This window comes from Bos indicus x Bos taurus, chromosome 29, assembly GCF_003369695.1.
Source record: "Bos indicus x Bos taurus breed Angus x Brahman F1 hybrid chromosome 29, Bos_hybrid_MaternalHap_v2.0, whole genome shotgun sequence".
In the NCBI taxonomy this organism is placed as follows: domain Eukaryota; kingdom Metazoa; phylum Chordata; class Mammalia; order Artiodactyla; family Bovidae; genus Bos; species Bos indicus x Bos taurus.
Window position 1 is genome coordinate 34,625,031 of NC_040104.1, and position 27,709 is coordinate 34,652,739.

General features: G+C 49.7%; 1 protein-coding gene across 11 annotated transcripts in view; it reads right to left on the reverse strand.

The window, feature by feature from the left end:
• The window catches only part of TENM4 (teneurin transmembrane protein 4), a 1,822,236-nt gene that overhangs the window by 829,972 nt on the left and 964,555 nt on the right, over window positions 1-27,709 (reverse strand). For 9 of the 11 annotated variants that reach the window (XM_027532098.1, XM_027532094.1, XM_027532096.1 and 6 more), the window contains exon 1: window positions 23,890-24,170. The exons of 1 other annotated variant lie outside the window; for it this stretch is intronic. The gene's annotated coding sequence lies outside the window, so the exon portion shown is untranslated. Of the gene's footprint in view, window positions 1-17,569; window positions 17,706-23,889; window positions 24,171-27,709 lie in introns of those variants that run through there. One more of the 11 variants, XM_027532089.1, reaches the window with a different exon arrangement.

The window sequence follows — 27,709 nt, forward strand, 5'->3', positions numbered from 1 at the left end:
GCATGATGCCCGTGACTCTCCTGCTGATACTCAATGTGATAGCACACAATATGTTTGGCTCACCTGCCCCATTAGAATAAAGTCCAAGCTCCCTAGGGGCCTTCCTTCTTCCTGAGGTCACCCCATCCCACCTGGCTTCCTTCAGAGATGCACTTTTGCAGAGTTTACAGCCTTTTCCCCAGGCTCTCTTCTCTGCCTGGGGAGTCCTTCCACATTTCCCCACTGGGAGAGCTCCTAAACTCTCAGGGCCCTTTAAGAAGAAGACCTCTCCTCTCTAAAGGCTTACCTTGGTGGCTCTCAGGCAGATTAAGTCATCCCTTTCCTGCATTCTCCCTGGGTGGAGTGCTCACCTCGAAGGAGGCCCTTTTCTCACTGTATATCACACCTAGGGAGATATACAGCATCAGCAATTATACACAGCAGTGTGTGTGCGTGTGTGTGTCTGGCATATATGATATATAGCACTGCATTACAAGTGGGCTTCCTCCCACTTGACCAGCCCAGACCAATAGAAAGGGAATATACATATAACATGGGGCTTTCCAGGTGGCTTAGTGGTAAAGGATCCACCTGCCAACACAGGAGGTGTAGGTTCCATCCCTCGGTTGGGAAGATCCCTGGGGAAGGAAATGGCAACCCACTCCAGTACTCTTGCCTGGGAAACCCCAAAGACAGATGAGCCTGGCAGAGGACAGTCCATGGGGTCACAGAGTCAGACACGACTTAGCAACTAAACAAGAACAACAATACATTGAACAAATAATTCTGCATTATAAACAAGCACTATGAATGCAATCAAGTACCAAAAAAATTTTACAAATTTCTAGCCACATTTCAAAGACCCAAGAGCAACATGTGACAAACAGCTACGATATTGGGGAACACAAATACAGGACAGTTCCATCCCTGGGGAACTTCTACTGAAAAGCACCGGTCTAGAATTTCTCTTTGGGGGAAGTCTGCTCAATGGTGGTGAAGTGCAACTGATTCCTTACTGGGACTGCAGTATGGCGGACATGAACAACAGGAATACTGCTACTGCCGGTTGCAAGATGCCGCTCCTGGCTGATGAGTCATAGCCAACTGTGTTGCTTATAAGCTGACTCTGAAGGTTGGCTTTGAAGGTCCCTGCTGGCTTTTAGGAACCCTTCCAATCTATTCTCCCTCTTACCACATCACCCAGTATGACGTCTTTTGCTTGAGTCTATTTGAAATACCTTGATCTCCCATTATCCTGTTTGTACTTGGTATGTTGTTCTTGCACACAAAACATCCTCTCCACTTACCCTGGCTGACTCTTGATGCCCTTCAGCACAGTTCAAGCTCCACCTCCTCTGTGACACCATCCCTGAAGGCCTCTATGCAGAAGTGGGAGAGCCTCTTGCATGCCCCCTGAACACTTACACCCTTCTTCAATCACTCCTTCTCATGCACGTGTCTTTAAGGTTAGCAGTTTTTCCCTGATTTGGCCAACCACAGTGCTTGGCCAATTGGACATGCTTGACAAACACTAATTGACAGACTTTGTGAATGAGCCCCTAAACTCCAAAAGTCCCAAAGAGGAGTGCAACCCGGTGTCCAGCAGTGGAGGCATCACTTGAATGCAGGTCCCCCCAACCAGGTACCATCTCTGCAGGCAGCCCTCCTTGTTGGGACTGTGCATATTCCAGGCCGTATCTATAACAGGCTTGGCTTATAAAGGTTTGAAGCAGAGGATGGAGGGAAGGCAGCTGAGCCATCTCCCTGTCTTAGTAACAAACTCACATCCAAAGCAGTCAAGAAGATAAAAACCTACCTGGCTTTTTACAGAATTCAAACCAGCCCTGGCGAGCCATGGCAAGGTTGAATCAAGGACCCAAGGGCACCTCCCTTCCTGGGCTGAGTCAGTGGCTTTTGTCTGCTCCGTGACTCACCCTGCTGCTTATAAACCACCTGAGCAGTTGGGAACAAGGCTGCTATGCAGCCCACGCCCACGGGGCCGTGTCTGGCTCCCTCCCTCTGTGTCCGGCATCCATAGTGACAACCACAGCTCGGGGATGGACATGATCCCTCCTGTCTCCCTAGAAGGCAACGGGGGCAACCAACCTCCAGTTCTTCCTGTGAGCCAGGGGCAGGTAGATAGTAAGGTTGTGAAATTAGTTTGGGAGTCAAGAAACTCGAAATTTGGACTTGATGCTGCAATATGGACTTAAATCCCTCTGCAGGACCAGTTGGGCTTCCCTTGTGGCTCGGCTGGTAAAGAATCCACCTGCAGTTCGGGAGACCTGGGTTCGACCTCTGGGTTGGGAAGATCCCCTGGGGATCTATTCTGGCCTAGAGAATTCCATGGACTGTATAGTCCATAGATGGTGTGTTGTGGATCCTATCCCAGCCTTATTTCCTCCCCTAGAAGTGAAGCTAATGCCCTCCTCCCAGGTGAGTTGTAAGGAGGTAGGGATTAGCATCTGCATCCTAGCACGGGTTCAGAAGAGGTTAGACACCATCCCTGTGTCCTTCCCTTGGCGGGAAGTCCCAGCAACTGATTGGCTTTGTGAGTGGAGGTCAGAGCCATCCTTCTGGGTCTTCGGTTTCTCCAGCTACACAGGTGAGCCAGACTATCCCTCAGTTCAGATCCAAGGTGTGGGGGATTTGGGTGTGAGAATTCCTGTGTGACTGTGTGTGTGTGTGTGTGTGTGTGTGTCTGTGAATGAGAAAAAATGAAAGAGAGGAGAGCCACATTTTTTTTAAGCTCCTTAATGGAATAAGGCAGATTTAAATATTTGCTTCTAACCCACTGTGTTCTCTTTGTTCTGCATATATTTTTAAAGCTTATCTTTGTCTTTAAGCTCTTTCAGTAATGCAAATCCTTCTCACAAAAGGTTTTCTCCCTCCTGATGACTTAACATATAAAAAAATGCTAAATCCTCACTCTCCGCATTCAAATCTTCTTCGATGTTTCTGATAAAACAGGTTGGAAGGGGTTGGAACAGAAAACCTGCTCCGTTTATCTGAGGGACTGATGGAAAGAGGAGGCAGGCTTGCAGCCTTCTAGAGAAGAGTGGACAGAGTGCTTGCTGAGCAATCTGCCTTGATCACTTCTCAGAACCTTGTCTCTTCTGGAATCCATGGGGTCAGCACTCTCCAAGGAGTTTCTGAAAGAATTTGGCTCTCAGGGGGGGTTCTGCAAACATTTTTGAAAACTCTTCTGTTGGGAGTGCAAGAACATTTACGTACTCTTTCCCTCTCACGGAGATTCACATGGGTCTCGTCAAGGCTCTGAGAATTCCTGCAGTGCACAGGCATGTTTAACCTGTCTCATTTGGCATTTCCCAGATGTATCTGGACACCAGTGTTTTTGTGGGGTTCTTCTCCTTCATGGAAAAAAAATGCTTGAAATCCAGTTCCAGGAGCCAGTATGGGGCAGAGGTTAATAGCACCCACTTGGGAGAGAGATGAAGTCAAGTTCAACCCTAAGTCCACCAGCAGAGTAGCCTTAGGGATGTTACTTAACCTTCCAGGTTATCAGTTTGCCATCAGAGACAGGCTGATAATATCTACTTTCAGGGCATCTGTGTGTGCGTCAGATGAGATAATCCCTGCACAGAAGCTTCTGGTACACGCAAGGAATTTTTAAAGTGGGACTCTTTCTCCCTCCTCTCCCCCTTGCAAAATCACATGCAGAGACATCTGAAAACACACTGGTCATTTTTTAAATGTTCCTAAAACTTTAAATCAAATTATTTCACATAAGAAGTCTTCTTAGAATGTCATTCCACTTCCAAGTCTGCAAGTTTTCATAAATAGAGTCATCCAGGAAAAAAAAAATGGTACATTATTTTTGCTTTATGCTTTCATGCATATATATATGAAGGAGACCAAGTACTTCATACAGCTCTCTGGAATTTAATATCAAAGAATTTGCATGCATCAAATAGTACTTTATTTAACTGAATGTGGTATCACTTGATATCCTCATAAAATGCCTTCCTATCAAAATACAACTGTTATTAACATTACTAACAACTGCTTTAGCCTGGCACATTTTATTGAAATCCTAACGATGGGCACTTTTGGAATAAGTGTCCCTGGCTGATTTTCAGAGGCCTGTCCCCCCCAGAGAGTTCATATGGTAACTCCACCAGGGTTTTCACCAAGGTAGAGTGAAGAATTTAAAAAAAGAGAGTCATCTCCAGGTCACCAATAATTAAATACGCACTTAAAGAACAGAATATGGAAAGAGCATAATCTTCCCTGGCTCTGAAATAAAACAGGTACCAGGGGGACAGCACTTCTGCAGGGAGACCTGATCTCCCCTCACAGTAGCATTCCTTTCAAGCCTGGATGTCTATTTCAAAATACCCATTAAAAAAGTCTCTGATGGACTTTAATTATGAGAGGCAGGTAATAAGAGTCTAGTTCACTCCCTCCTGTTGTTTGGGGTGGTTTAGAGCTGCCAATCATCACCCCCTTCTAAGAGGCCCAAGGTACAGACACTGCTTTAAAGAGGATGCTGCGAGGGAGGGAGGCATTCCTACCCCACAGGTGATGCTGACAGAAGCAAGTTAACCTACCGCGGGGGCCTGCTAAGTGTACTGATGGGACCGCCTGTGAAAAGCAGCGAGTTTTCCCATTAATATACGGTTGTACTGAGGGGTTCCCTCACCCCTGGCTTCTCATTTCTGAGCCTCTGAGGTCCTTCTTCCCACCTCCAGTCACCTGCAAACTGTTTTGGGGTGACTGGATGAGATGCCCTGGAAGCTAACAGGTTATATTAGTCTAAACACACACACACACACACACACACACACACACAGGGTAAAGGACAGCTGGGAAAAGAGCCCATCTCAATAGAAGCAGCCAATGCTAGAGGTCAGAAAGACCGGAACTTGAAATCTGACTCCCTCACTCCCTGCTGTGTGCTCTCAGGTCAGTTGCTTAACCCTCCTGAGCCTCCAATGTCTATCTATAAAATGCAGACAGGAATTCCTGCCACCTACATTTTACGAGCCCCCCTGCTTCATAAAAGGATACCTAATACTGTCAGGCCACCCTAGGAAAGCAGAAGCCTTAAGAGTTGGCGTTTGTCCGCCTCCATTGTTTCCTGAATAACAACTCCTCCGCCCTGAGAGAGAAACTTGCTGGAGAGGCCAGCTGAGAAAGAAAAATGTTAAATAATTCAGAGGCACTAACATCAAGTCTGATGTAGGTATAAAAATAGTTACAAAACACCACACTCCTCTTGTTTTCATTACAGCAAGCTTGACTCCCTGGGTGGAACAGGAGGGGCTGGGGTCTGGCCCGAGGCTGGGGCCTGGGCCTGGGGCGGAAAACCTCATCAGGCTTCTATTTTGCTGTTCTAATTACTCTTCTTTGAATAAAGACCAGGAAGGCATTTGCTTGTCACCTTTATTTTAAACCAGCCTTCCAACAGGGTGGCTTAGTTTGGAACTGACAGCAAGCTCAGTTATTGGAGCAGCGAGAATTCTTGACATCCTGCCTTCTGAGAGCTCTCCGAGGATGCCAGGCCTGATCTCAAAGCTCGGGTTCAAAGGAGCTGGCTGGTAGGCTGCCCTGAGCCTAAGCCCTCTAGGGACCCCGTAATGCGGGCCTGTGTCGTTCAGGACGATGCTATTCCCAAAAGCACATATTCTGGGAAAAGAACAGGAAGGATCCGACAGGAGAATGAATGTTTACTAAACACCTACAATGGGCCAGGCACCCTGCCAGACACTTCATCTCTATTACCTCCGATCGCCCTCCAAGACCCCAGTTAGTTGAAAGACTACATTTCACAGGTGAGGAGATGAGATGCAGGAAGTTAGGGGACTTCCCCCCAAAACTCCAGGCTCTCGCCCCCACCCCACCCCCTCCAAAAGAGCAGAGCATGTGGTATGAGAAGGTCTTCATGAAATATTCAGCTGCATTTGCAGCTTCTGTTGCCTCTAAGCCAGATTTGAATGCTTACTCAGGGCATTTGTTTTTTTGGCAAGGGAGCTACATGGAAACAAATTTCCAATTCATACTTAACAAGTCAGGGAAAAGGGCCTGTTCTTGGCCTGCTCCAGGTATGGGGGGGAATCTATGCCAGCCCTAGGGGCAGTTAGGCATGGGGCAGGGGTGGAAGGAGGGTTAAATGGGAGGCCAGAATCAAAGCTACTGCTTCCAGGAGCGGAGGATTTCAGAAAATCTCTTTGGCCGATTTTGCAGGAGGGAAGAGGGGAGTGATCAGCAACAGAGGAAGGAGGAGGAATCTGATTGCAATATTTCTTGTCCTCTTAAAAAACATGTTCTCATTCTTCACATGCATACTTAGTCGCACAGTCATGTTCTACTCTTTCTGACCCCATGGACTGTAGCCCGCCAGGCTCTTCTGTCCATGGGATTCTCCAGGCAAGAATACTGGAGTGGGTTGCCATGCCCTCCTCTAGGGGCTCTTCCTCACCCAGGGATCAAACCCACATCTCTTAAGTCTCCTGCACCTGCATCTCCTACACTAACGCCCCCTGGGAAGCCCCTCACACCTGATCCCGGACACTTCTTTCTGTCGGAATCTTGTTTTGCCTCCTCCAAGCAACCTGGGTATGAGAGTTCTTTCTCAGATGTGTCTCCTTGGTGCCAGGCTGTGCTGGATGCCTGATTACTGTTATTCCATTTCCTCCCCAAAGCAGGACTTGTTACTCCATATTAAAGAGGAAGGAATTAAGACTAAGAGGTTATTGTATCTGCCAAAGGTCATACAAACTAGCACAGTGGACCTCAACGAGGGACAGCCCTCTCTATCAGAGTCATCTAGTCACTGGTGCCAATGTGGGGACCACATGGGCTAGTGATGGCTTCGCTAGGATTTAAACACGGTTGGCCTGACTTTCCAACTCGAGATGTCTGATAATATCTTTCCTATATCCTAAGAACTCTGAGGCCTGAATGGACTCCCTTGCCCTTCTGTCCTGAATGACACCTGCTGCAGGTCACGACTCACTCACCAAGCTTTAATGGACTGATTAATCAGGATAGTCCATAATCGTGCCGAAGATCCAGATGAGCAGCCCCACCAAAGGGAGCCAGTCATTCTGTAACTGAATGTTTAAAGAGGACAGTGAGTCCATTTTCCCATGCCCTGCAAACCCAGACAGCCCCTGCTTGTACTCTTCCCACTTACAGGGAGCTCACTCCCTCCCCGGGCCGTGCAGTACTTGGTAGGATGCTCTCCCTCATGCTGAACTGAAGTAACTCCCCACCCAGCCTTGGCTTCCGGAGCCCCTGGGGAAAGACTGCTGGTTAGCTCCTATGAGACCAGCCCCAGAGACTTGGTCAGCTTTTCCTGATTGATGAAACGATGAAACAGAAGAAGACAGGCATGGAGCCAGAAAGACCAGATTCAAATCCTGGCTCCATTGCTCACAGAGTTGGTGACCGAGCACCCTAAGTCAGCCTGGCAGAGTTGTGATGTTCAGCTCACAGTAGGGGGCTCAGCACACAGCAGGGATCAAATGGCCTAACTCCCTTAGCTGGACCTGGTTCCCCCTCTGCTGGGAGCTGTGACACCTGCTGACCTTCCCCACATCACAGCCTCTCTCTGGCCTCTGCCTCTGGGGTCCACTTCTGAACAAGTGACCTGGATTCCATGATTCTGGAGGGGATGGGGAACAGAGATGAGTGGCAACATCAGATCAAGAGATGACAACCATGAGAGTTAACACTTTAACTTGAAAAGTTCCAAGCATGTGCTGTAAATGATAGACACTCCCCACTCCCTGCCCTCACACTCAAACACACATACTCCCTAGCTCAAGTGTGGGGGCCTCAGAAATCTGTTTGGTGCCTGAGACAACCACCCAAACTCTGGTGTAGAATGAATTTTCAGCCTATTTCCACATTCTAGAGGTATTATCAGGGTTAGGTAATAAAGGGAAATTCTCCTTCTAGGAGCCTTAATTAATTTTTGCTACCAGGCACTGGTCATCAGTGCGGGAAGTTGTCAGGAGAGGCTGCACATCTTCTATGAAAAGTTTTAGCTCAAAATTCAGAGACCTGTGAAGCTGTGTGTACCTTGCTCCTGCCTCAAGGCAGAGTGGACGAGTTCCCCAGCCCTCGGTTTTCTGCAGATGAACCACGAACAGCTCCTGGAAGCGACATCTGCTTTATGGTCAGGTAGATCTGGGTAGGAACCCTGGCTCCCTGACTCACCAATGGGGGGTGACCTTGGCTAAGAAGTCTAACCTCTTTGCGTCCCCTTTCCTCCTCTGGAAAATGGGAAAAGTAAGACCTCAGCTTGTTGCGAGGACTCAGTGAGGTTATGCGGGCCAAATGCAGCACACAATTCAGCAAGGATTGAGCGGCTCTCATTGGCAGACACTCTCTAAGCACAGGAGTTACCTCAGAGGACAAGAGACAAAGATGGCTGCCTCGTGGAGACTCACCACAGTCATGAGAGGCCAAACAGATGCAAAACAGCCAGAGCAGATGAAAACAGAACTCTCACCCCCAGCTCTGCAACAGCCAGCCCCACACAGTCAAGACTTGGTCCGTCACCTGCCAGCTTTCCTAATCTTTGCTCCCTGCTGCCACCTGAGGACCAATCCGAGTGAGTGAGAGTGCTAGTCGCTCAGTCGTGTCCAGCTCTGTGACCCCATGGACTGTAGCCCTCCAGGCTCCTCCATCCATGGGATTTTTCCAGGCAAGAATACTGGAATGGATTGCCATTTCCTTCCCTTCTCCAGGGGATCTTCCGGACCTCAGGAATCGAACCCAGGTCTTCTGCATTGCAGGCAGATTCTTTACTGAGTGAGCCACCAGGGCTCCCTAGGAAAGGACCAATGAGAAACAGGTAAATAGGTTTCCTAAACCAATCACAAAGGATAGCCCACCCCCAGCTTCCTCAAGCCAACAGCCTTCAACCAAAGCAGCACTCCGGGGCCTCCCTTTTTCCCACTGTTAACCTTTCCCACTGCTCTACCTGCCTTTGAGTCAAACCCAAGGTGAGCGATGGTGGCTGACTCCCTTGTTGCAGGCTCTGAATAATCAGCCTCGGCTTGCTCGAAGTTGGGCAGTCTTTATTTATGTCCACAGCCCACATGCTTAAGGAAGGAGTAAATTATATAGTATGCTCTGCCCTTGAACTGCCCCACAGCCCCTCAGGTTATTCGTAACACAGCAGTCAGAGTGATCTTGCTAAAATCATAATACATAGTATTTAACACCATGGAAAGAAAATATAGCAGGGTAGGAGAGGTCTGAAAAACGAGGGGCAGGGAAGAGGGATGGCCACCAACACAAGAGGACTGTTAGGGGGGGATCTCGTTGAGAAGGCGAAGGTGATGGAGGAGAAAAAGACCTGGAGGTGAGCACCCAGCCGTGCAGACGTCCAGGAGAAGAAGACTCGGGGCGGAAGGCACAGCCCTGAGGCAGGAGTGGGCCTGACATGTTCCAACAAAGCAAGAGGTGGGCTTCGTTGGACCACGGAGGGGCTATTTGCACGTCCTGTAAGGACTGTGACTTACTCCAAGGCAAATGAGGAGCCGCTGCAGAGTTCTGAACAGAAGGGTGATGTGTCCGGATTCACATTTTAATGTGATCACGTCTTAAACAGGATCACTCTGGCTGCTGTGCTGAAATGCTGGGGGGCAAGGATCGAAGCAGGAAACCAGGGAGGCAAGCTAACGGTACCAGAAGATGGTGGTGGGGATGGTCAGGATCTGGGTATATTTTGATTCGGAGTCTAAAGTTTGGGAGACACTGTGTTAGTACTTTCTTCTCCCTTCCCCTCTTCCCTCAAAAATGCAAATACCTTCACAGATCCAGGAAGCAGTGTGGTCCTGGTCACCCTAGCAGTCCAATGACCATCTCATCCAGCACAGATACCACTCCACGCACACTGGCCAGGAGCTGGGGTGCCTGCAGGGCACGTCTGTCCTGGGTGATACCCTGATACTGCTGGTGAGGCACAGCTCCCCACATAAAATGCAGACAATGACAACTTCCTGACCTAACTCCTAGCAAAACCAGAGGGAACTCAAACTGGGCTCAGTCCTTCCTGAGGACTATTGAGCATCACATATTAAAAGCCTTAAAAAGTTGCATAACCTCTGACCCAGCAATTTGAAGTAAAGAAACTGGGCTGAAGGAAATAAAGAGACAAGCACATTAAAATGTTGATCTCAGCATTATTGACAGTGGTAAAAAAAAAAGCTGAAAACAACAAAAGGAAACTGGTTAAACAAATAATGACATATTCTTATGAGGGAGTACTGTGTGGCTATTTTAAAGTCATTTTGGAGAGAAAATGTGATGTATTAAGGTTACAAAACTATGAGAACACTCTGCTACAACTGCTGGGGGAGGGGGAGTAGTATTATATGTAGACTCAATACTGGACAGAAAACCAAAATGCTGGGAGGAGCCACCGCTACACGGCAGGGTTACGGGTCATTTTCATTTGTTCTCTGGGTTAAGTTTTTATGTTTTTCTGTTGCTTACGTGTACTACTGGTATCATCAGAAAGAAATCACATTAAATAAAAACATGATAAATGTTACAAAATTTTCGGAGTGCTATTTATCCTAGCAATAAACGTCAGTACCTGTTCCACAACGTGCCGTGCGGTTTAATTCGTTTGAGGACCTGAAAATAAAACCCTGAAGAGGACATGGTAAGACTTCAAACTGCAATCTTTCTATGATGAAAATGACCAGTCTCTACTGTCCCTACTGTGCCACTGCGGCTGCCGCCACCAAGGCCACCGCAATACCAACAAGGAGATGTGTGAATCTGACAAGACTCCACAGGCCCTGGCACTCCACTGAGCCTGGGGAGATGAGGCAGAGGCAGAGGGCAAGCAGGAGCAGGAAGGAAGATCAAGGTTTTAGAACCTGTGGACCTCGAACCAACAGCATCAGCAGCTTCTGGGAGCTTATTAGAAATGCAGAGTCTCAGGCCCATGCTCCCACCAACTCAGTCAGAGCCCATGCTTGGACAAGTCCCCAGGCGGTGCCTGGGCTCGTTAAGTTTCAAAGGCCCTCTCCAGAACACAACATGTTTTCCCAGCTTGGGGTGGGTTTGAGATTATCTCAAGTTAAGAGGGTTTCTCAAGAAAACAGTCATTATTTGAAGATGTAAAAATCACCCAAACCTTCCAGATGTGCAAGGTCTCCAGGCCCTCAGATCGTGTCAATTCTCGGGCACCAGCCCTGGTGAGCTACTCCCATCTCAGCCTTCTCTAGGAAGCAAAAAACGACTCAGACATTCCCTCCTCTACTCAGGGAATCCCGAGGCCCTGCTGGCCGGGTGGAGGGCCGTGCATGAATAGTTAATAGGGCTCTGCCCAGAAACGAACATAAAAGCAGCAAAACCAGGTCAAAGCAATATCACCACATCCCCCAGCGAGGGCTAGGCCCTTCCCGGCACTCAGAACACAACTGTGTTGGAACGAGAAGACAGGCTGAGAGGAGGGCTACTTTTCTGACCCAGATGCCCCAGTTCGCCCAGAAGGCCCAGGGAAGGGGTGGGAAAGAAGCCTTGATTGCTATATCTGTAGTCCCTTGGCTCAAATAAATTAGGTCACCCACCTCATACATAAATTCCTCAACACTTCTTTGAAGAAGAGAGAGAACAAATATGTCATGAGGCTCTATAACTCTGCACCATTTCTCAGTCTGGGTTACACTTTCACATCAGCTGGGGAGCTCTGCAAAGCTCTGTGGCCAGGTCCCAGCTAGAGCCATTCAGAGCGCTCTAGGGTGGAGCTGGGCATTGATAACAGCTCCTGGCTGATTCTGAGATACAGTCAAGCCTGGGACCCACTGTGCAGGGCGCTGAGCTGGAACTCAAAATCCAGCATCTGACAGCAGCTGGGAGAAGCAGGTGGAACAAGACTCTGACCTGGCTGGGCGGACTGGCAAAAGGCCAGAGCTGGAGTCAGAAAAAAGGACCGTGGTCTACATCCTGAGCCCCTTGGCTTTTCTATTTCTACAGACACCTCCATTTTCACAAGGCAGGGGTGCCAGAGTTCCTCTTAGAGTTTGACCTGCAAACGCCAGAAACAAGCTGGCTTGAACCCTTCCAGCACCCTGCCCAACACCCCCACCAACACACACATAGGTCCACTGTGAACTGTGATGACAGTTCAGTCAAGACTCTGCAAGCAAGAATCAGAAGGTCAAGAGCCAGGTGGGCGAGAGGGTAACAGGAAGGAAAAACAGCAACAGCAAGAGCCACCATTCACACAGAAGACACAGCCCGTCAGGCACTTCACCAGCTTTACTGACCCCACACCAACTGTTTGGGGTAGAGACTTCTATTTTCCATTTTAGAAGTGAAAAGCTGTTGAAAGCTCAGAGAAGTTACTTGACTTCATACAGCTACTAGGTGACAAACAGAGAATTCAACCCCAAACGCACTAGAATTGACTACTGTCCTACATGGCTTTGAAAAACACTTAACTGAAGTACATGGGAGAACTATCCATAGTGGAGGAAAAAAAAACCTCATGATTCAGGTGGCCCTCAAAAAAAAGATGCTCATTCAACAATGATAAGGACTCACAAAAGTGCCACATTCTTTCCTGATAATCCTCTCAACAATCCTACCAAATCATCATCATTATCCCCAACTTATGGATAAGGAAACTAAGGAGTGTAGACATTAAGCAACTTGTCAAAGTCCCACAGAAATGAAGTGTCATAACTGGTAGTGGGGCCGTCCACAAATTCGGGGTCTCTTACAAGCTACCAAGATAGGAAGTGTGGGCGGCGGTTTCACAAGATGGCAAAAAAGTGAGCTGAGCCACAGGGTTCTGGAGACCTGGGAAGGGGTTCCAAGCTGAGCACCCGACCTCTGTTACTCTATCAGGGCTACTTTTGATTTAAGCATCTTTTTTTGTTTGTTTGTTATAATCATTCATCCTGCAATAACAGAACAGTCTGCTTTATTTATTCCTTGAGAGGGACGGAGCACGTGGCTGGGAAATATTGAGGGGTTTACACAGGATTAGGATGAAGTGCATCCCAGGAAACTGATAAAACAAAAGAAAATAGGCCAGGCAGCAACAGAGCTCACCAGCCTGTACCTGAGAAGGCCCACGACTCAGCATCGGCCACAATCCATCAAGTCCCAGCTCTGCAAACCCAAAGCCGTGTGTTGGGGACGAGTCCTGCAACCACCAGATGCCCATCTCCATCAGGAAAGTGGGGAGCCTACCAACCTCCAGGGAGGATCCTGGCAGACAAGGAGCTGACGTCCTCCATGGGTCATCTGCCCCCTTGTGCCAGGTGTTCTCCTGAATGAACACTTAATCCTCACAGCCACTCGATATGAGATGAGCTCACCTGTGTTCCCAATTTTGCAGATGAGAGCTTTGAGGCTCAGAAGGTTGCCCAAGGTCACACGGCGAGGTAGTGGGTGTTAGGGTCTGACCCAGTTCTTTCTGGCTCCGAAGCTGATGCGCTTCCCGATATTCCACGCTGGTTAGTGGGAACCACCTCAGAGCGCATACACAGAGAAACTGACTTCAGGGGCCATAAGGAGCAGTTCAGGTCGGATGCTAGGAAGCACTTCCCGGCCTTGGCGGTAGACAAACACTGGATGGGATAAGCCAGAAATGCCAAACTGCTAGAAAGGGCAGACAGGGAGAGCTGAGAGCGCTTGACGGCACAGCACTGGGGAGGGCACAGTGGGGCACGCGGGGCCAAACATTGCAGGTTGGCTTAGTTAAAAAAAATTTAAAAGAAATCCAAACTTCACCGGTGCTCTAGTAGTTCCCTGGTGGCTCAGACGGTAAAGCATCTGCCTACAATGTAGGAGACCCGGGTTCAATCCTTAGGTCAGGAAGATGCCCTGGAGAAGGCAATGGTACCCCACTCCAGTACTCTTGCCTGGAAAATCCCATGGACGGAGGACCCTGGTAGGCTCTAGTCCATGGGGTCGCAAAGAGTCAGACACGACTGAGCGATTTCACTTTCACTTTCCAGTAGTCAAGAGTCCAGCTGCCAATGTAGGGGACAGGAGTTCGATCTGGTTCGGGAAGATCCCACATGCTGAGGAGCAGCTAAACCCTTGCACCGCAACTACTGAGCCCATATACCTAAAGCCCATGCTATACAACAAGAGAAGCCACCACAGTGAGAAGCCCACGCACTGTGATGTGTAAAATAAGAGAAAAAATAAAGTACAAAATGCAGAGGAAAAAGCTAAAGTGATTCTCTCAAAATCATCAAAAAATTCTATTAATTCACAGGTTGCAACCTTTACTGGCTTGTCTATTTCTTCTTAGCTCTGTTTCAACAAATGCCTGCTTTGACAAATATATTTGGGTTTTAATAGTAGAGCATTTGGTATTTTTCTAAACATAAATTTCTTTGTGGCTTTCTCCCATGTCACAAAAAACATGTCAGAAACAACCCTTAATCTTTGCATGATATCCCACTGCTTGGCTCTGCCATATTTAACTTGTCCGATCCAATTCCTATTCTTCTTTTTTCACCATTATAAATAACACTGCGATGAACATTTTTATTCTTCATCTTTTCTGCCCATCTCTGATTATTTCCTTTGGCTAGATTCCTAGAATCGGAATACTGGAATAAAGGGAATAAGTGTTTCTAGGACTACTGACAGTTATTGCCAAATTGCTTTTCTAAAAGGGTAGGTTAATTTGCATTTCTACCAGCAGCAAAGGAGAGTACCTTTCTCCCAGCATCCTCTCCAGAATCCAATGTTGTCTGACAAATAATCTTGGCTAGCAAGTGAAAAATAGTAGCACGGATCTGCAAAGAGGCTCAGAGTATGTAAATACTCGTTCAATAACCTACCTCTAGTCATTCAACGAGTATGTGGATGAACAGGGACTTGAACTAGGTCCCTACCCGCCACCCAGAAGTACTCAGCCACAGCTTGGGTTATAAAATTATAAAAATACCAAACATCAGGTATCCTTTTAGGAAATTTTGCATGAGAGTTTCACGGGGTAAGGACCTTTGCATTTGTCAGATGATCCCAAGCTTCTAGATCAACACTGTCCAAGAGAACTTTGTGCGATGGATGATGGAAATGATCTGTATCTGCACAGTCTGATATGGTAGCCACTCTCCTCTCCTGGGCACCTGAAATACGGCTAGAGCAATGGAGGAGATGAATTATTAGTTTGATTTAAACTTTAATTAAATTGAACTCAAATTGTGACTGGTGGCCACATTGCACAGCGCAGCTCTGGAGTACCTAGTGTACCACCCAGGATTTTCTGAGTGACACACTCATAGAGTCCCCCAGTGCCTCTGCCATCCTTCCTGCAAGGCAAGAGTCTGCCTCTTCTACCCTCATCGCTGGGTGTCCATTTGTTCTCTCAGATGCAGGGTTAATGCTATTAATCTGCCATCTGGGGGTGATGTAAAGATCAGCTAATGAATGTTTTTGCAAAGAGCTGCGTTGCTGACTGGTTCTCAGAATAATTACACGTTAATAAAACGTTTTAACGACCAATACTCATCCAGAGGCCAAAGCAAGGCTGGGTTTATTTAGTAAAAGGCTGATTTCTCTGACTCACCCTGCTCCAGATCCTTCCACCGTGGATCTCATCAATGCCAGGTTCTTTTGTTTGAAAGGTTCCACCAATCGGAAGATACTGAAATTTACATTTGCAATGGTTTTGATGTCACAGTTTGATGAGTAAATTAATAAAACAAACAAGATTGGGGAGGGCGATATTTAACCAACTTGAACAAATTGCTTTTAAGCCCTTAAGCACTTTAATTGCTTGCCTGACAATGATGCAAATTTTGAAATGTCTGGATCCATTCTTAAAGTAGGCCCAGTAAAAGCACCTCTAAAGGGAAACACTTTGCTAATAAGCACTCAGTTTTAATTACCTGGCATTCTAGAAAGCTACAAAGTTGCCATTCTAAGAAAAATAAGGTCTGGGGGTCAGAAAGGTGTGCAATCAAATGCTGAGCCTTGGTGTGTGTCCTGGACAGATGGCTCACCTTATTGAGCTTGTCTCCCCATAGAGAACATGGTGATAACAGCAGCTACCTGACATACAGAGGCACTCAGTTTGTTTTGTTCCTGCCCCATTCTTCCACTTCCTGAACAACCACAGGATGAGAGAGTTGACAAAGTCCCTCCCCAGCCTGTCTGAGAAAATGAAGATGCCAATTCTCAAAACTCAAAAGGCAAGAACAGACACATCCTTTACAACACCAGACTACAAGTCAGCTCCTCCTGACGTCTAGCAGTCACTATTATTACTTTCTGTAATAAGGTCAGAGTAGGATGTAGCTTGAGATCTTGCTTCTCCAAGTTGGGCCATGGACCAGCAGCAAAGTACCCGCTGGGAGTTGGTCAGAAATGCAGATTCTTGGATCCTAAGGATCTTTAGACCTACTCTGCTGCTGCTACTGCTAAGTCGCTTCAGTCATGTCCGACACTGTGCGACCCCATAGACGGCAGCCCACCAGGCTCCTCCATCCCTGGGATTCTCCAGGCAAGAACACTGGAGTGGGTTGCCATTTCCTTCTCCAATGCATGAAAGTGAAAAGTGAAAGTGAAGTCAGTCATGTCTGACTCTTCACACCTGCGTTTTAACAAGATTCTCCAGTAACGTGGGTTAAAGTTTGAGAAGCACAAATTTATAAAACATCAAATCTACCCTCGTCTCCCAACCTAGTTTTCTAGAGAGGGAAACTAATTTCAGGAATTGGCAAGTGTTTCACCAAACTCCAGCTCTCTGGTTTGACTTTCAAAGATGTCAAAGATCAGACTTAGAAATCAACAATCATTCCACAGCGAGAAAATGGGGTCTTTTGTGAGACAAACATTCTTAAAAACCTAAGGTTCTTGATGATCATAGTGATTAATCAGTTGCCTCTGACACCCTTTCCTCACTGTAGGTTCAGGCCACATTTACCATCCACTGGCAAAGCAAATGCAGGGCTCAAGGGATAGGGAGGAGAGGGCAGGGCATACTTGCTCTTGAGATCCTGCTACATCGATGTGCTGTTTCCTTTTTATTTCACAAATGAAAGAAAAGCCCCAATTTGATGTTCGGGATGTGGCAAAGGACAAAAATACTCCCTCACCTCCCCCAAGTGAAAGTGGAGTGTGTCAGTATCAAGGCAGCATCTAAACACTTGTCAGAAGTCAGAGTCTGCGACCAGCAAAGCAGGTTTCCTTTATGGTGACCACGACATCAGACCTCTCCATCCGATCTAAAGGAACTCCTGATGTCTCCTGCTGAGCCTGGGGACACCTTGGAAACAGGAGGACTGGACTTCCCCCACTGGCTCTACACAATACTTTGTCAGAGGACAAGTCCTCTAACCACAGGGAACAAATCTTTTCTGGGTCACAGAAATCTGATGCGTGAAAGACGAAGGAAGGCTGGCAAACACATCTGGGGACTGAAACGGCCCAGGCAAGGATGGGACAAGAGTAGAGACCAACTACCACCTTAGGAACAGCAAGTAGGTGGTTTTTGGTTGTTGTTGCTGTTCGTTTGTTTTTTAATTGTGCCCAGGGATCACAAAGTGAGACTTTTAGGCTGTTTGTCCCAATAAATGCCATGCAGTGGACAGTGGGGTTGGGAAAGGGAGGATAAGCTTACCTTGGGGTGGCTTCCTTTGCAAACTTTTCTAAGGCCTCTGAAGCAAAAACGGGGTGCAGGGAGAGGGGAATCCAAATGCAAAGACACACTCAATTCTCTGAGGAACGTCTGTCATTCACCAGGGAACCAGCCTCACCTACAATACAGAGACACATATCTACATATTTTATCTCCATTGCTGGCTGAAGGGCTACAGTGAGTGATGATTCCAAGACAGCCAGAGAAGGAAAATGTTCTTGGAAAAAATGATTTGCCTATCAGTTTTGCAGAAAGGCTCAAAGTTATGCAAATCCCCTGCTTGAGGTCTGATTATCACCCCTACCTCCCTCTCCTACCTAGTCCCTCATGCCTGCAAAGAACTGCAAAGTAAGCAGCCATATTCTGGTTTAAAAGATGAAGTAGAAATCACAAGGGACCCCACTCCTTTTCATGTGTGACAGAAGTCTCACCATGGCATATGCCTCTGACCCTGCAATCCTGCTTTCTGGGGATTTATCTCAAGGAAACGCTAAAATTGCCCAGTGTGTATAAGAATAATCACTGCAGCTTTGTGATAATAATAAAAAACTAAAATAAAAATAAACCAAAAGTCAAAATTTGTGTACTGTTCTACTAAATTATGCCATATTAAAATGTTGGGGTTCTATGTACCCATTAAAAATGTTGCCATGGGGAAAAAGTCATAACATGGAAAGATTTATCAAGTAACAAAAATAAGCACTGAAAATACTGTAACTATGATCTCATTTTTTCTAGTCATAAAGAGAAGTCACAAGGTACAACCCCGAACATGGTGAAACATTTTCTTTTTGCTTTTCTCTGCATTGGCTTACTTTGCTACAGTGAACATATATTACTTTGGTAATTAGAATAAAGACAATAAAAGTTAGAAAAAAATTGTGACAAAGTAATAAATATATAACCCACAGAGGACTAAGCCTCTACATTTACAGTTTCATTAGCAGCCTTCCTTATGGAAAACTATAAATTCAGGGATCCATGCATGCCTGGTTCCCTGGGAACTGGGGCATGTGTGACTTTCAAAGTGGCCCCCATAGCAGCCTTTCAGAGCAAAGCCAAGATGGAGTGATTTAGTTTTCAGTTACAATAAGCCAGGCTGATAGACCATGTTAGAAGGCAGGTAAAATTCAGCTCTTTAGATCTGAAATTGATGTGGATTTACCCTGCTAGGCTCTTGGAATCAAACCTGCATTTATGGATGTGGGAGAGTGTACTGGGACAGGAACATCAGGAGAGGCTGGGGCCCAGGCAGAGTCGCCACCTGTTAGAACCAGACAGGCAGCTAAGGACCCAGTGAGGGTCTGTACTGTGTACTTGCTGCTGCTGCTGCTGCTAAGTCGCTTCAGTCGTGTCCGACCCTGTGCGACCCCATGGATGGCAGCCCACCAGGCTGCCCTGTCCCTGGGATTCTCCAGGCAAGAACACTGGAGTGGGGTGCCATTGCCTTCTCCAATGCATGAAAGTGAAAAGTGAAAGTGAAGTCGCTCAGTCGTGTCGACTCTTAGTGACCCCATGGACTGCAGCCCACCAGGCTCCTCCGTCCATGGGATTTTCCAGGCAAGAGGACTGGAGTGGGGTGGCATTAGTAGGCCTCATTCTCCTTCAACCTCTAATACACTTAAACAGTGTGAGCAAGCGTCTCAAACTCAGTCCCTTGCTTGTCTCATCTCCCTTGCTTGCCTCATCCAACAGTACCTTAAATTCTTAATCACCTTTTCCCCCCCATTATTCGTAACTTTTGATCTGGAAATATCAGGTTATGTAACAAGTCAATCTGCATGAGGATGTAATTCTGTCAGAAAAAAAAAAAGGGACTCGATGAGGGAGAAATTCTAACAAAACTGGAAATGACTTTTCTAAGAAAAGAGAAGATATTTTTGTTTCAAGCATTTGAGCTGGTTTTAAATAGACTGTGGATGCAATATTGCTGGTTTTTCTGGGGTTGTTGATTTCCCTGCCCATCCCCTACCCTCAAAGCAACACGTTGTAAAGGGATGAAGGAGGTGGGGGGTAATGACCATCTGTGAATGGCCTGCAGTATGTCAGAGGCTCTATGGACCTTAATCCTTACAACGCTGGAAACTAGAGAGTATCTTCCTATTTTACAGGCAAGGGGGCTGAAGCTTCAAAGGAAACTTGCCTAAAGCCATAGAGTCTTGACTCCAGTCCAGGAAATTAAGGGGTTAAAGTCACATCCTCTGGATTTACCGCCACAAAACCACGGAGGAGAGCCTACCACCTAGAGTCAGATCTATGGGAGGAGAGCCTTTGGAGATCCAAACCAACCGCCCACTCCTACAATACCCAGCTTTCAAAGGCAACATGTGTTCCTACAGAGCTCACTACCTCATATTCCAGGTCATTCCACTCGCTTGCAGAACTGTCTTCTGGTGGTTCTTTTTAGGGTTGAGCCCTGGTTCTGTCCTCTGGCGCCCCGCACTGAGCAAGACCGACCCTTTTCTCCCCACGGTCCAGTAGGATGCTTCATTGGCCTACTGCCCACATTCCGCCCACCACCCTCCTCAAGAGAGGCTGACGGATGAATCCAAGAGATCTTTCTGGAAAACCTTCCCATCCCTGACAACTTCCCCACCACAGACTTGGCGAGTTCGCACACCAACCTGCCCCCTGCCCCCTGCCCCCACGCACTGAAAGACAGGTGGTAGGAATCAAACCTTCCCTGAATTAGTCCCCTAAAACTATGTGAACGTCTAAGTCCTGAGGGACGTGGGGACGGCTAAACCTTCAAACATTCTCAAAGCACCGCGGTGGAGAGGAGACACACGATCGCCTCGGGAAATCTGCTCCAACGGGTCCAGGTCCACCAGGTGCGAGGACTTCCCACCCTTTCCGTCACCAGGGAAAACAGATTCTGCCGCAGCGTCCCCTTACAACGCCCACAAAGAGAGGAATCTGGTTTTTGCGAGATGACTGGCCTCCCGCGTACCTCCCCTCCAAGCGCACTTCCCCTCCCAAGCGCGTGCGCGCGAATACACACACACACGCACACGCACACGCACACACACATAAAACTTGCTTCCACCGCCACCACCTGTGAAAACATCTCTTGTAACTTTGGCGAAGAAAGCTCTCGGCGAAGCTGAGCGGCAGGGCGCCCGGAGCGCGCCGGGGGTGGGGAAGATGGAGGGCAGGGAGGGGAGAGGGGAGAGACGCGCGACGCGGACTCCTCGCCGCGCCGGGGGCGGCAACTTGGCCGGGAACGCTGAGATCTCGGATCGGGTTTCCCACCCCGACCCCGCCTACCCAGCGGCCCAGCTCCCGCGGACTGCGGCTCTGTTGGCCCAGGAGCCCCACGCCGGGGACCACGGGCAGACGTCGGGGGTGGGGGGGGGGGGGGTGTGGAGCGCGATCGGGGCTCGATCCGCGTCTCCCACCGTGGACCCCTGGAGGTGGCCAGAGGTGGGCGGGGAGGAGGGTAACGCGGGGCCAGCGCCGAGGCGAGGGGCAGGAATGCGTGGCCCCTGAGCGCAGGGAAACAGGTTGCTGCGGAGCCCCGTCCCCTCCCCGCGGCGGCCCAGCGGCGACCCTGCCCCGGGGGTGAAGCTAGCACCTCCGGGGCACACCCCGCCCCTCCCCAGACCCCCGCGGGCCCGGCCCGATTCCCGCCGGCAGCCGGGTTAAAGGCGCCTTCAGCAAGGTCAAGGCGAGGCCGGCCGGCACCTGGGGATTTTTCCCAGCCGAGCACGAGCTTTGCAATCGCATTGTTAAGGATCATGGCAGCGGCAGGAAATCCGAACAGCCCCACAGGTCTGCGAGAGGGAGGATTTATTTTACAGCGCGGAACACACTCAGACAAGACCCGGGATTTCGGCGGGGTGGGGGCCGCGGGGGAGGGAATGCGGGGTTTCTGGACGCTGGAATGTGGGAAAAACAAAACATTCCCCCTCCGTGCACGCCGCCACCCCCACGGCTGAGCGAGGAGGTAGCTCAGAGCTGCTGTGCCCCAGACTTCAGCGGTCTGCAGGGCACTGCCAGGTCTGGCTGCCTAATCCCTCTACAGGCGAAAAACAAGATTTAAAAAAAAAAAAAAAAACACACCACTCCACTACTGTGGTTTCTCTATCAAAGCCCATCAACGTGCTGCAGGCGGCAAAGGGAAGCAGCGAGATGCGGAGAAGAAACACAACAGAAGCAAACTGCCGTCTACGAGGCAGAGAAGCCAGGCGAGGGGAAGCCGCACTCGGCACCCATGGGATCCGCGCCGGCCTGGCCCGGGAAGCCAGGAATAGGTACCTGGTGTTGGCGGACTCCCTCTCTCTCCAAGCCCGCGCCGGAGTGGGCCTGCATTGCCGGGATGCTTGGCCTCTCCGAGGGGGGACCAGGCATCGCGGGCAGGTTTCTAAACACATGAAGGGCACTGCGTATGGAAGATGGGGAGGAGGCGCTCGGAGAAGCAAAGAAGAGGGCCTTTGGGGTCCCCTAGGACACAACGCCGGTTTCTTAATACAGCATTCCCTGGAAGGCCTCCCTCACCCCCCAAGGTGGAGCCTTGGTCCCCTGCGAACTCAAAGGACCCTGAGTTCTGACCGGCTTTTTCTCTCTCATCAATCCCAGATCCTTTCCCGGCCCCTGCCTCGATCTGCGGTTCTTTGGGGGGAGGGGGAGGACAGTGGCATCGGCACCCAACGCCCATCGCGGGGGTGGGCGCCGTGATGCGGGGCGTCGCTCTCCTCTCTGGTCCCGGGGTGGGGGCGCCCGGTACTTACATTCCTCAAGCTAGCAAACTTTCGGGCTTGTCCTTCGCCAACCTGGGGCTCCTATCAAGGTTCCGGGTAATCACTGAGGCAGTTTATGTAATTGCCCGCGATGCCGTTCGGCTGATCTCCCGGTGCGCGTGGCCGCACCGCTCAGCACATGGACATCGTCTCAGCCCCGCGCTCAAACACCGAGCGTCCCTCGCCACCGCCTTCCACAAGCGGTAGGGCGCTCTCCTGGGCTAGTCAAATACCAAGAGTGCGAGCAGGACTCGGCCAAACCCCAGCTGCCCCCGGCGCCGCTTTCGCCGCATGGGTGGCTTACAGAGAGCTGCGTCTCTACAAACCTCGCCGGGGCTGGTGGTTGGAGCGGATAAGGGACCGAGCAGGGGACTGCTGCGGTTCTAAAGAAGACTCCGTAACCCAAACGAGTAATAATACCCTCGTCCCCATGGACCAGAATGTATACAAATCGCCTTAACGTTTCGCCCTGAAAGGGGAGCCAGTTTCCAAAGTTACAGACCACGCAGTTGAATTTCCAGTACTTTCCAACCTCGCCTAGGCGGAGGCAGGGCAGAGAAGGGCGGGCAGCGGCCAGCAAAGCCCACCCTACTGCCCCGCCAAGGAGGACTCACCAGTTGAACCTACCTTCACCCCAGTAGTTGACTGTATTCCCTGGTTGCCTGTACACACACACACACACACACACACACACACACTCCTCGAGACCACCTTCCCCTTCCCGAGTGCTCCTAATATAGACTGCATTTTTAAACCGCGAGGATAATGACTAAGGAGCTCACTGATCACATTTCATCCCAGAGCACATTTCCCCGAAGCTGGGGTGCCACCTCTCTCTCTCTCCCCCTCCCACACACACACACACTCACACTCACACTCACACTCACACTCACACTCACACTCACACACAGGAGCGCTCCGAGTGTCCACCCAGGGGCTGCAGCCTCAACTCGCTCCGAGGGGAACATGGACACCGCGGCAGGGCGGCGGGCTAGAGAGGGGCGCCGCGTCGGCTGCAGAGGGCACGGGGCTGGGGTCGCGTCTCCTGGTTCTCGGTTCCAATCGCAGGGCGCGCGGGGTCGCCGCAGCCGGCTCTAGCCCGACAGGGCAGGCTGCATGCAGCCCGGGAGCCCGGCGCCGCCTCGCGGGCTTCTCCAGCGCCCGCCCTGTGGCGGTCGGGTCCGCAAAGGGGCTGCGGACGCTGGGGCCAGGGCGGGGAAGGGGACCCGGGCAAGGCCGACGAACCCCAGCATGCGCCCAATCTCGCAGCTCTCCCCTAGCCTTGGCTTCCAGGCTCCACTCTGCGGTGGGGTTCCGGGGGGCTGCGCGGTGGAGGCTCGGGGCTCCAGACCCACTCGCCTCCCCGGAAACCCCAGCCGTCCTCGCTGCCTCACCCGGTGCGGGCCGGGGAAGCGAGCGAGCGTCTCCGGGAGCCCTGGGCATCCGCGCGAGCTGCCCCGACCCTTCCCCGGCTAACGAGCGCCGAGAGGAGAGAGAGCAGGCGAGGCTCCACCACGGTGTCCCCAAAGGCGCTTTTCCGTAGAGCGGATCGCGCCGCCTTACCGTGGCTGCAGGCTGCCGCCGCCGGGGAAGCGAGGAGGAGGGCGGCAGAGAGGCGAGACGCCGCACCGGTGGCTCCTCTCACTCTAGGCGGCGGGGCTCCGCGGCTCCGCGTGCCCGAGCAGGCAGGCGCCCAGGAAGGAGCAGGTCCCGGCTCCGCGCTCAGCTCCAGTGAGACCAACAATAGCTCCCGCAGGGAGCGGAGCCCCAGTGAGTCTCCAGCCGCGCGCGCACGCCCGGCCGCCGCTCCCGGCCGCTCCCGGCCGGCGTCCCTGCCAGCACTGCTGGCCCACATTAAACAGCTGCAATCCCGAGGCTTGGGGTGGGGGTGGGGGGGCGCGGAGGGGGGTGTTGGGGCGGGGGTGTGCGCGCGCGCGCGCGTGTGTGTGTGTGTGAGTGTGTGTGTGTGTTTAATAGCTTCCCTCCTCGTCTTCCCCTCCCCGCCTGCTCGCCTGCCTGCCTCCGTCCCCCACCCTCGCTCTCTTACACACAGAGAGGGCGAGCGAGACACACACACACACACACACACACACACACACACACACACACACACACACGTACACACGCACACACGCAGGCTACATGAATGGGAGGCGGGAGCCAATCCTCCCCGAGGCTGGGCGAGCCGCGGCGCTCGGGCGCTGGGAGCCGGGCCGCACCGCGGCGCGCGGGGGGCGCCACGCAGGTGATGCGCGCGCGTCCTCCCGGGACCCCTCACCCGCCTCCTCGTCAGCCCGGTCCCTCTGTTCTGTCCGACATCCTCCCCTCTCCCCTTCCCTCTTTCCCTCCGCTTCTATCTCCGTCTTTTTTCCTATTTCCTCCTCGTTCTCGAATTCTCCGAGTTCTTTCAGTTCCCTATCTTTCTCGGTCTCCTCTAGTCTTACACCGTCCTTGCTTGCTTTCTCGCCCCCTTTCTCAAACTTTCTCCTCCCTTATCCCCGACTTTTCTTGACTTCCTCTCCTTGCGTCTTTTGTTCTCTTTCCTCCCGCTTTAGCTTTCTGCCGCGTCTCTCTGCAGTGTTGTCTGGTCTCCTCTCCCTCCCCCCATCGCCTGTCTCGGGGGTCTCTCTGGGGGCGCGCGAGACCCACCCCACCCCGCCCCCAGCCGACTCCTCGTTTGTTATTTCAACGCCCGCAACACTTTTCCAGGGACGATCTCTCTCGCCCTTGCTGCTGCAGCGCAGCCAGAGGTAATTAAGAGCTGAGAACTTGAGTTCCTTCCTCAGGCATGCAAGATGCCCAGGGAAAGGCCCTCCTTCCTCGGACAACTTCCCCAAAACCATGGTAACAGCCATTGAGTCGTGATAACAATCATTTAAAAAATAACTGCAATGACTGTGGTCCAAGAGATTCCTGTCCTTCGCGTGTCCGGATCGTGATCGCCAGCATGTTTCCAAGAGAAGGACATTTTTCTATGATGGGAGAGGCAGCTTGGTGCAGTGGCAACTTACTGGTGCTTAGGGGAGAAACCAGAAAGATTCTCACCTCAGCCCTGCTGCATGCTAGCTGTATGACTAGAGCAGGCCACTACTCTTTCTCTAGCCTCAGTTTTCTCACCTGTAAAAAGGATTATTACCCCCTACCTCACCAGATATGGTGAAGAATAAAAGCGAGAACAAGGCGGGGTGGGGGTGGGGGGGCGCGGAGCTCTGGACATACAGGAGATGCTCAGCTAATGTTAGTTTTTCTTCCCTCTCACCCCCTTTTAAAACTCCCTTCATGATCTCCTGCTACATTATATTGCCATGATCTCCAGTGCATAATGAAGGAGGAAGTGTGACAATACTAACGTCATATAAATGTGAAAGAAGGTCGAGTGTATTTTAAAATCTCGATTGTGTGATCAGGAGACGAACTAGCCAGTTGCCACCCATTGATTTCAAAGGCATCCCAGAGATTACAGTATAAACTTGGGGAGCTGGCGTGCCCTTCAACATCTCCTAACAGGAGGGGTGAAGATAGGAGTAAGTGAGAGATTTCCATACACTGTGTCCAATCTATTTTTTAAACATTCATGATCACTGAACACTGACCAGTGACAAAGCCTGTGAGACTAACTGAAATGTCAAGTCTCTGCCTTTGAATTACATTTATCAACTTTGTGTCCTCACCGCAGATATCAAATGCCGAGGATAAGCTGTGATTGGCAGTCAGATTCAGTCCTTTGACAAATATATGTTGACCACCTACTCTGTGGTTGGCACTCTGGCTCTGTGCACCCAGCGATGAGGCAAGCAGGCCTTGCCTTTGTGGGTGTGCAGTGCAGTAGATGAGACACAAGATATTTGGCATAGTCTCAAAGTATCTTTGATTAATTTCAAAGGGGAAAACATTACAATTGAAAAGCCTGGCCAACTCCCCCTTAATCAAGCAATTACTACATCATCATCATCAGGAATATGGCAAATAGGCATCATATGCCCCAAGACGTGATGCACTGAGCGGGATAACACATCATTTTTGTGGAGTTTCTGCCAAAAATGAGTAACCTGAGTCGAATCCTGAAGATACATCAGACAGATGTAAACTGAGGAGCATTCAGTGAAATAACTGTCATGTACTCTTCAAAAATACCAAAGTCTTAAAAGACAAAGATTCCAGAACAGTTCCAGATTCAAGGACCAGTTTAGTTGTGACAATAAATGAAACATGTGGTCCTAGATTGGGACAGCTGGTAAAATTTAAATAAGGTCAGTAGATTAGATAATAGTTTGTATCAGTGTTAATTTCCCAATTTTGATAATTACTATGGTTATGTAGGAGACTATCCTTGTTTTAAGGAAACACATAACTGAAATATTTAGTGGTTAAAGAAGATGAACAAAGCCCAATCCCCACCTTCAAGGAGAAGCACAGTGTGGTCTTGCTCTGCCTAAGAAATGGGCAGAGTGTGAGCACAGAACCTCCGGCCGCCTGAATCCTGTAGGAGGTGGCATTCAAGCTGAGTTTTGAAGGCAAACAATTTGCTACATCACATAGAGAGAGTGTTTTTTTTTTTTTTTTTTTAAATTGAAGGATAATTGCTTTACAAAATTTTGTTGTTTTCTGTCAAATCTCAACATGAATCAGCCATAGGCATACATATATCCCCTCCCTTTTGAACCTCCCTCCCATCTCCCACCCGTCTAGATTGATACAGAGCCCCTGTTTGAGTTTCCTGAGCTATACAACAAATTCCCATTGGCTATCTATTTTACATATGGTAATATAAATTTCCACGTTACTCTTTCCCTACATCTTACCCTTTCCATACATCTTACCCTTTCCATACATCTTACCCTCTCCTCCTCTCTCCCCATGTCCATAGGTCTATTCTCTATGTCTGCTTCTCCATTGCTGTCCTGTAAATGAATTCTTCAGTACCATTTCTCTAGATTCTGTATATACGTATACACAATGCAGTATTACTCAGCCATAGAAAGGAACGCATTTGAGGGTATTGTTTTTTAGGTAAAGGTAACAGTAAAAGGAAATGAACAAAAACAAGAGGCTCTCATTCAGGCTATGGGACTGGCATATGAAGGCAGTGCCTGGGGTAGAGTCTAGCACAGTAGCTAGGATTAGTTTCTGAAGGGGCCTCAAGGAAGCTGAGAATCTCAAACATCCTGAAAGCTCAGGAGCTGGGTGGATGGGTAGCAAGGAGTTATCAGAGGCTTTTAGTTAAAGGAGGTAGGTGATCTTAAGTGTACTTGGAAAAGGTGATGTTAACAGCACTGAGGAGAAATCGGTTAAAGGGAGTGACCAGAGAAGACCAGAGAGTCTCCTTTCGGTCATTTAAGGCAATTGCAGTGAGGCTGGAGAGGGAAGGAGATACTGGAAAGAG